Below are 10,293 nucleotides of genomic sequence, written 5' to 3'. Positions count from 1 at the left end.
TTTTTTTTTTCACATTTTTATTTTTTTTTACCAGAAAACAGCATAGGAGATAAAAAAAAAAAAATCATCATGTTATAGCTAAATTTTTAAGTTGGCTAATTAAACATAACATTTTTTTAATTGAAATCTTAAATCGGTCAAACATTCTTAAGAAAAATCTAGATTTAATTTTTTTGCCGTATCGCCCAGCGATCATGCAATGTAGTTTGCATGACCAGATTATCAGATCAGTTGTTTTTGGTTAGTTTTCCGTGAACGAGTGCTTCTCGCTTCTGAGCTCTTTTGTCTTCTGTGTGAGCAGCAGAACATCAGGACTGAAGACGAGAGAGGTTTCTGATGTGGCGTCTTTGGTGTCTGCGCTGTTCTCTTCACGTTTCTCACAGCAGTTACTGTAGTGTGTCATGATGTCTGCTATTAAACATGTGCTTCTGTGTTTCTTCTCTGTTCTCGTCTGGAGGAACAAAGAGGAATCATGAATCTGTGGTGAGGCTCGATGTCATCCATCAGCTTCATTCTCTGAGCGCTGACTCTTCTAGATGTCCTGTATGATCTCTGAAATGTGTTTGAACATTAGTCGTATAATGTCCCGGATCGGAGGATGAATGTGGTTGTTTCACATGAGCTCCAGTTTTCCTCTTCTGTTAACTAGGATTCGTTCACTGATCACAACAATCTTTAGCACTTATTCAGTTTAAGCAGATTCAGAATTTATTGTGCTTTAAAGATGAAAAAAGTAACGATTATAGAGTTTCGCACACTGACCAGCAATATACAGTCATAGACCTTTAATTTATTTAGCAGATGCATTTATTTATTTATTTAGCAGATGCTTTTATCAAAAACAACTTACAACTTAGGAATATAACATACAATAAATTTAATATTTTATCTTTATATTGAGATTTTTTTTATTTAATATATTTTTTAATTTACATTTTTTTGTTTTGTTTATAATTTTTAAATTTAGTTTCGTTTAGTTGTGTTGTTTTATTTTATTTTGTTGTGCTTTGTTGTATTTTTTATTTATTTAATTTTTATTATTTTGTTTTATTTTGCTGTTTTATTTTTTAATTTTTTAAGTTTTTACTTTTTTTTTTATTTTAGAGCAGATGTTATTTCTATTTAATGGGTATTCTAATAATGTTCTTCTTATTTAAAATCCATGTCATGTCCATCTCATATTTCACCCCAAAATCAAAAGAAATTAATTAGAAATTATATTTTACACAATAGTCCTAAAACAGGATTCATTATATTTAATAATTAAGCACTTTTTTTTTACACTAAATTATCATTAATTATTAATACTATTAAGAATTTATGTGTCATGATAGTGTTACCCTGCCTTAATTAAAGAAAAATAAAATAATGTTGCAATGCACACAAAACGTAATGGTGCTAAATATATGCTTCATTTTTTAAGGCAAAAAATAAATTTTGATTTTAAGCTGAAATGTGAGTACAGTATGTCTGTCTGTTAATATAAGGCTGTTTTTCTAATGTTCAGAAACAGGCGTACAGTAACCCATTCACATCAGTCACACGTAAAAACAGCTGATAATTCGATGCATTTCAACATTTATCATGGCTTTATATTCCAGATAGCTTTTCTAAAGTTTTTGTCGCTCTGTCTGGGACGGTGCGATTGGATCCCTCTGGATTTATCTTATTAACTGCTTCAACTTCTTTTCCTTTGGCTGTCTGTAGCTGTGAAGTTAATTCTGAGGACGGTTTGTGATAAGCTCATTCTGAAGTTCACTTTCCAGTGCAGATAATGGGATTATGATGAAATCTCTGAAAGCGGGGGAAGAATATTCACCTTGAAAAGGGATAAACAGGGTTTTTCTGCTTCACAGCTTCTTGCTTTATTCTCCGGCGGGATCGAATCACTTTGGCGTGAGATCAGACGCGATCCGTCGACCCAGTTTTATAGGAATGACTCCGTGTCGCTCGGGTCTAAAGATCCTCTCGGCGTCTCTCTCTGTGGTTTTTCAGGGAATATTGCATTAAAAGTCCTTTATGAGCTGCTGCTTCCTAAATGACTTGAACAAGTCCGGTAGCTGAACTCTTATGAAGCCATTTTTATTCATTACTGATATTCCCAGCGCAGAAACACAGATGACTGGCTCTTGAAATCCAGTTTGAAAAGTCTCCAACACTGAAATACAATAAACGTTTAGTCAGCCCGGTCAGGAGAGCATAAAGCAACCAAATCTGCTTAAATGCATTTTAATGCATCTTTTGTGCTTTATGGCAAGAGGGGAAATACTGTATTGTGCCGTTTGTATGACCTGTGGATGGCATTTAATTTAATTTAATTCTATAATTTAATTTTTATTAAATTATTTTATTTACTTGGTTATTTAATTGTATTGTTTTTATTAATTAAATTAATTTTTATTTTATTTCATTTTGTATTATTTTTATTTTTCTTTACCTTATTTTATTTTACTTTTTTTTAATTTTATTTTATATTTTACATTTTATTTTATTTATTCTATTCCTTCACCTGTGGATGAATGTATCATGAACAAGTCGGGAGTGCATAAAGCAACCGAATTTTAATGCATCTTTTGGCCTTTTTATGGTGCGAGTGAAATGCTTCATTATGCTGTTTGCATGATCTATTATTAATGTTTACGGCTTGTAAATCATGCACTGAGACTTCATTACATGTAGAAAGTGTCCCGTTTAACCAGTGCCAACAAATCTGTTTTCATTGCTAACCTGCAGAGATGGAGCAAATCTATAGACATGAAACAGTTTAAGAGTTTTGTTCAGTGCATCATTTCCTGATGAAGAAGACAACGTTTGCGAATTTTTAAAATAATCACTGCTCATATATTGAGGGAAAAAAAGTTAATTTATCTTGTTCAGTTACCTGTTTGATTATGTTGCTCTCTCTTTTTTTCATCCTGCTATTGAAGCAATGAAGGTAATGAGTAGTGTTGTTTTTGGCGGCCTGTTTTAATTTTAGTTTTAGTCTAGTCTTTGTGTGAAACTGTCATTTTAGTTTTTATTAGTTTTAGAAAATATTAAAAAATGATTTTTTACACGGCGCCCCTGCTCTCGACAGACGCGGCACCCCGAGTGGGGCCTGCGTCTGCGCAGTGCGCCCTGATGCCGCTGAAGCGAGACACAGGAAACAGAAATACTGCAAAATAATAATAATAACGCGACTAAACGAGACGAAATAACGTTATAACATTTCGTTTCGTCTCGTTTTGGTCAAGGAAAATGAAGATACATTTTAGCATAGTTTTTATTTTGTAAACCACATTTAGTCTCGTTTTTATTCGTCAACGATATTGCATTATACATTTAATTATAGTCATCGTCACATGACCAGCATTTTCGTCTCGTCTCGTTTTTGTCACGTGATAAAGGTTCGTTGACGACGATATTTAGTCATAATTTTCGTTGACGAAAGCAACACTAGTAATGAGCACTAATTAGTTTCAGAGAGCTTGTAGTGAAATGGGCGGATGTTGGTTTTATCGTGGCCCGACATCTGAGGCATCTTTGCTGTAATTAAAAGCAGGCCGTATAATTGCAGAAGCTGCTCTCTGTCAGGACAATGACAAGCTTTTACCTCGTTCTCCTCTGTATTTCAGCTGGTTTCTCCCGCGCTCTCGTTAAAGCAAACTCAGAGCGAGTTGGTCTGGGTAGGGGTGTGCGATATTGACAAAAATAATATCTCGATATTTTCTGGGATTTTATCGATAACGATAATTAGACGATATTTTGCTGAGTGTGTTATTGTGCTGTTATCTTAATGACAGCTGACTCTGATAGAAATAAATCCTTTTCCAATAAGTTACAATTGAGTTTGACCTTTTAATGGGGCATTTTTAACAAAACTGTGCTGTACAGTTCAGCTTGTTTTCAATGAAGCGAGAACTTTATATGAGAGAAATATTCCAAAAAAAACACAAACTTCGTCCACTGTCGACGCATTATAGAATATTTTAATTGCTAATTTTTGTTGATGTTGTTGTTTATATGAAGATTAGATGTCCTTTATCACAAGGTAGTTACAGTAAGTAAAGCAAACTAAAACCATCAAAAAACATGTGCCCACGATAACAATATCGTGCATATTCATTACCGTGATATATGCATTACCGAATACCGGCACAAGTCTAATAGAAACTAAGCTTATTTTATTCCAGCTAGTTTCTAAGGCAGCATTTCTCATTTTAATTTAGAGTAACTTGTGTATTAAAAATGTACTAAAATAGCTAAAACTAAAACAAAACAAAAAAAAAAACTGTATAAACGTTTAAAAACAACAAAAAGACGAAAAACAAAATTATTAAAACTTTTTCATTTTCTTTTAATTTAACTTATACTGAAATAAATGAACAAAAAACTATATAGACATTTAAACAACGAATAAAAATAACAGAAACATAGCATCACTAAACATGTTCTCGTTTTTAGTTTAACTTTATGTATTTAAATAACTGAAATAAAATAAAAAATATAGACATTTAAAAACAAATAAACAAAAAACAACTAAATTACTGAAACATTATTTTATTTACATTATTACATTTATTTACATACATTATTTTTAGTTTGACGTAATGTACTAAAATGATTAAAAATGATTAAAAATACAACAAAATTATTTTATTCTCCTTTTGTTGTAATTTGATTTACTAAAACAGTTCAAACCAATAAAAATGAAAGCTATAGGCATTTGACAATTAAAATTAAAATAACAAAAAAAAAAACACAACTAAATTACTAAAACAAACTAAAATGAAAATGAAAAAATATATATAAAAACAAACTCAAAATATTAATAAAAAAATCACTTTTTTCATCATTACGTTGATGCAGGATTGTTATTTCAGATTTTTTGCATTGCTCATATTTAATTTTAACAAAAGCCTGAAAGTGCAGCCGCGTGAAATCTAGTTATTACATCTTGCTGAAATTGTTGATATGACATCATCTATCATAAGTATTTAGCATTAAGGAATTTTTAGAATATTTTCCCCATTGATTTCATTCCAAAGATTGCACACATATTGTGAATATTTCATAAAAGTCGTCTGCTCGTCTTTGTTTTCTCTGTCATAAAAACTAGTTTGATGTGTGAACAATGCACAAGAGTCAAAGACAAAAACAATCTGACGAGCACAACATTTCCAGTCATGCATAAAAGGCTTTATTAGGACGTATAAAAAGAAATTTACAGCAGGAATAATTTGCTAAAGCGAAGAAGCGAGCGTGGTCTGATCCGCCCCTCCATTTCATTAAGACTGCAGTCGTATATATTCACATCCGCTCGCTCCAGACCTTGTGTTGCTTTAGTTTCTGCATCTGTCAGGAGCAGATTTGACGGCTTTTGTTGTGTTATAATGGCGTTTCAGGTAGAGTTTGTGTTGAATGGAGGAACCGCGGCCTTGAGTTTGTGTCTTTAAATGGGTTTTTCTCTGTGAATTCCTCTTTTTTCTCTCTTGACCCGTCTGTGGGTTTCTGCTGTCTGGCTCTTTTGTGATAAATCGGCTCTTTATTGTTGTGTTGGTCTTGTCTTCTGGTGAAGATGTGAGGAGCGACACGCTAATGTTTCTTATTAAACATCGATGGCAGCGTCGCTCCTGCTGCGTGTGAATATTAACAAAAAGTGCAGTTTTTGTCAAATACGTTTAGAGAGGTTGATGGTTAAAACAAGTGGAAAACATCTCTATTTTATTTATTTGATATTTATTATAAAGAGAATTTATAATTATTGTTATATAAAATAAAATACAGATAATACAAAATATTAAAAAATGTAGCAATGTAATATTTATTATTAAAAACAAGCATTGCAATGTTATATTTTCAGTATTTTTATATATATATCATTTTCTTTTTTATTTAGATTTTATTTATTTTATATCTGCGTTTTATTGTTTTGTTCACTTTTAGAATATAGTAGCTACTAATAATTAATAAATAAACATTCCCTTTAATAAATGTTTATAAATATTAAATTATTTTGAAAGATGTCTATTTTATATTTATTCTAAAGATATTTATCATAAGATAACGTATAATTCTTATTATATAAAATAAAATATAAATAATACAAAGTATTAAAAATAAAGCAATGTAAGATTTATTATTAAAATTTTCAGTATTTGCATTTATTTATTATTATGTATATGAACATATGACAATTAATTGATAATGATAATTAATAATATATATTGTAATGTTATATGTATTTAATGAAATGTATATTTTATTTATTTTTATCTGTATTTTATTATTTTGTTTACTTTTAGAATATAGTAATAGTTGGCCATAATAAATAATAATTGCTATAAATAAATAGTAATAATATTATCATTATTTATCATTTAAGAACAATAATCAATTGTAGTCTATATTTTCATTTTTTATTTGATAAATAATGTATAAATCTGTATTTTATTATTATTATTATTCACATTTACAATGTAGAAATAGTAATAAGTAATTAATATGTATTACTAGTATATGAATATATAAGTAATAAGTACATTTAAGTAATAATAATAATAATATAGAAGTAATAATATATTTATAAATTAATATATAAAGATGGAATAGTTCACCCCAAAATACATCTGAGCTTGTTTTTGCACAGAAGTGATTCTGATCAGTAATAATATCTGTACTGGCCCTTTAAACCAGGAACCACTTATGTGTCAGTATGTGGCGATCTATATATCTATATATATATATAGACTGTAAATAAACGACTTCATATGTGAAGTCTGATAATCAGAGTCTGTGAAGCTGTGATGTGTTTGTGGCTGGTTATGTATGCGCTCCGTCTGCGGGTCAGTGATCCGAGTGTCTCTCTGTCCTTGAGCGTCTGACTGATGAGGTCACTCACCGGACATCTGTCCTGTGCTCTGATTGGTGGAGGCGGGTGTCAGGGGGCGTCGGCACACATCTGAGGGTTGACACCTGACGGCTTTATTATTGTCTTTGCTCTGACAGAGACACCTTGGCTCCGTCTGCGTCTCCTCTGATCTCTAAAAAAATAAGGTTAGAGCTGTTATGAAGATGGTATGAAATTGAGGTGGTGTTTTGTGCAGTGTTATTGTAGTATCATTTATAGTTTTTTAAATATTATTTTTATATATTTTTAAAAATATATTCTATATTTTTTTATATTTTATATATATAAAATATATTATATATATTTTTTATATTTTCCTTTTTATTTAAATTTTAGTCTGTTTTAGTAATTAGTGTTTGTTATTTTTTTAAATTATTTTTTGCAGCTTTTATTGATTTTTATTTTAGTCAATTTAAACTAAATTAAAATGAGAAATGTTGCCTTGGAATGTTGCCTAGCTGAAATAACATTTTTGCACACAATTTTTTATTTACATTTTGTATTGTATATTGTATTTTTGTGTTTATTTTATTTCAAGAGATTTTTTTTTATTTCAGTTTTTTTAATATACCTTTTATTTTATTTTAGTTAATTTAATTTAATTTAATTTTTAGCAATGGTTGTTTGGTTGTAGAGTGAGACTAAACTCCTGTTATTCTAGATATTTTAACCTTAGATTAACGAGTTTGAAAGCAGCAGGAGGGAATGAAATACAGAAAGCGGGTCAGACACATCATTGTTGTTGTTAATGAGTGTATTTGTTTAGTGGTGACTGGTTCAGGTGTTACTGGTGAGTTAGTGAAGGTTAAATCAGATTTTACAGCCGTTAAATCATCAGAATCATGTTGTTTTGATATAAATATAACGGAGATGAAGTTTGTGAGTCCGTGTGTTTCCATTGAGTCGTCTCTCTTTCCCAATCCTGTGAGTCACCAACCAGCCGCTCTGATTAAAGCAAACACGCTAATGACAATCAAACGCCTTGATGAAGATGCATCTTCATCATCATCAGTGTGTTTTTACTCGTCTGTCCTCAGAGTCGAAGTCTCTCTCTCTCTGTCTGAGTGTCCCTCGCTCGCCCACCGCTGCTCTCAGCCTAATTGGCTGACAGTGTAGTGTCTTTGTCGTCATGGAAACTACTCTAATGTCTCTTTATTGGACATCACGGCCTTGAGTCGTGGTCGGCGCGGCGACGCTAGAAGAAGAATTAGTGAGGAGAGGAAACCGAGAGAAGCGCTGTAGAGAGTGATTTCAGACGATCAACCTACAGGAAGATAAAAGCAGTCATTATTTCCATCAAATTACATGCTCTCAAATCACATCAGGGTTATCATAGTTAACCAAAACCAAAACCATAAAAAATATTGTTACTTGAAAACAAATATATATATATATATATATATATACAGTGGTGAAAAAGTGTGCAGTAATAATATCTGTACTGGCCCTTTAAACCAGGAACCACTTATGTGTCAGTATGTGGCGATCTATATATCTATATATATATATAGACTGTAAATAAACGACTTCATATGTGAAGTCTGATAATCAGAGTCTGTGAAGCTGTGATGTGTTTGTGGCTGGTTATGTATGCGCTCCGTCTGCGGGTCAGTGATCCGAGTGTCTCTCTGTCCTTGAGCGTCTGACTGATGAGGTCACTCACCGGACATCTGTCCTGTGCTCTGATTGGTGGAGGCGGGTGTCAGGGGGCGTCGGCACACATCTGAGGGTTGACACCTGACGGCTTTATTATTGTCTTTGCTCTGACAGAGACACCTTGGCTCCGTCTGCGTCTCCTCTGATCTCTCCTGAGCTGTGAAGCAGGTTCAGTCGGAGTCTGTGTTTAATGAATCAGAGCTGACTGAGATCCAGGAGTCACTCATGAAAAACTGAGAGCATTTACTGGATCATTTGCTGTTAAAATACTCAACTTTGCTGTGACAAAAGCCATTCGTGCTGATATGGCAAGAAACAAACAAACAAATACAATGAAATCAACAAATCCAACATTTGATTGATTTGTTTGTTTGCATGTATTTATTTCCATTTATTTGCTTAGTTATATGTATTTATTTTTTTACAGAATTCTATTTATTATATTTAATATGGAATATTTACTTGCATTATCTTTGTGTAATATTAAAATTTGTTTGATGTGATTTTTTTGATTAAAATCTTTTAAGTGTGACAAATATGCAACAAATTTAAAAAACAGGAAGGGGGCCAACACTTTTTCACACCACTGTATAAATTAAAAATTACTAATAATAAAATATATATAGACATTTAAAAACATCAGTTGCTAATAAAAAAATAACAAAAGTGCACTACAAAATTACTAAAACTTTAAAGATTAACATGAAATCAGAAAATATAAAATGGCTAACACATATATATCACATATAAAAATAATTAAACAACTTAATTAATAAATTATTTAATTATTAATTATTAAATATTTAATAATTGATTAATTATTAATTCATTAATAAATGTATTTAGTCCTGAATTTATATTAACACCGGACTTACAACATAAAATAGGAAGCACATCATAACTGTTTCTATTTTTTTGAAAAATTGTGGTCTCTACAAAATAATTCATAACTATTAATGTAACAATTACAAAAATATTAATGCAAAAAACATAATAACAGTTTAGACAGTGTGTATTGCTACTAAATAAAATATATGAATGCATAAATATAAAATTAAGTTAAAAAGAATAAAAATAATGTTCAAATAAATACAGAAAATAATAAAGTAAAAAATAGTAAAAAATATATGAGTTAAAATTAGATACATATATATTTTTTTAAATTGTATTTGTTTTATCAAGTCATTTATGCCTTTATTTATTTTCCTATAAATACATTTTATTTATTAAATTTTTTCTGCAGGTTTGGTCGTCTATACCTCCTGATAAGCCATAGTTTGTACTTGTGCTCGTTTATCTGATGTTTGATGAATTTCAGGAGTGTTTCAGGAGACTTCAGTTGCAGTTTGACGTTAGTGTCATTTCACGTATTTGTCCATTACAGCTTTAGTTCCAGCATCGATCTCCTGTTTCTCTTTTGTTTTGGTTCTTCACTCTGATGAAACTCAATGGCTCAGTCGTTGAGCGGCTGTAATGTGTCGTTTCCCTCATCAGCCGCTTGTCATTAATGCTTATTAATGGACTGAACTGAACTGGACTGGACTGGACTGGAGTGAGTGGACTGGACTGGATTGGACTCTACTAGACTAGACCGAACTGGGGTGAGTGGACTGGACTGGACTCTACTAGACTGGACCGGACTGGACTGGACTGGACTGGAGTGAGTGGACTGGACTGGATTGGACTCTACTAGACTAGACCGAACTGGGGTGAGTGGACTGGACTGGACTCTACTAGACTGGACCGGA

The sequence above is a fragment of the Sinocyclocheilus rhinocerous genome, unplaced genomic scaffold (genome assembly GCF_001515625.1).
Source record: "Sinocyclocheilus rhinocerous isolate Xijiao unplaced genomic scaffold, SAMN03320098_v1.1 scaffold1412, whole genome shotgun sequence".
NCBI classification, from domain to species: Eukaryota; Metazoa; Chordata; class Actinopteri; order Cypriniformes; family Cyprinidae; genus Sinocyclocheilus; species Sinocyclocheilus rhinocerous.
Note: the sequence above shows the minus strand (reverse complement) of the source record.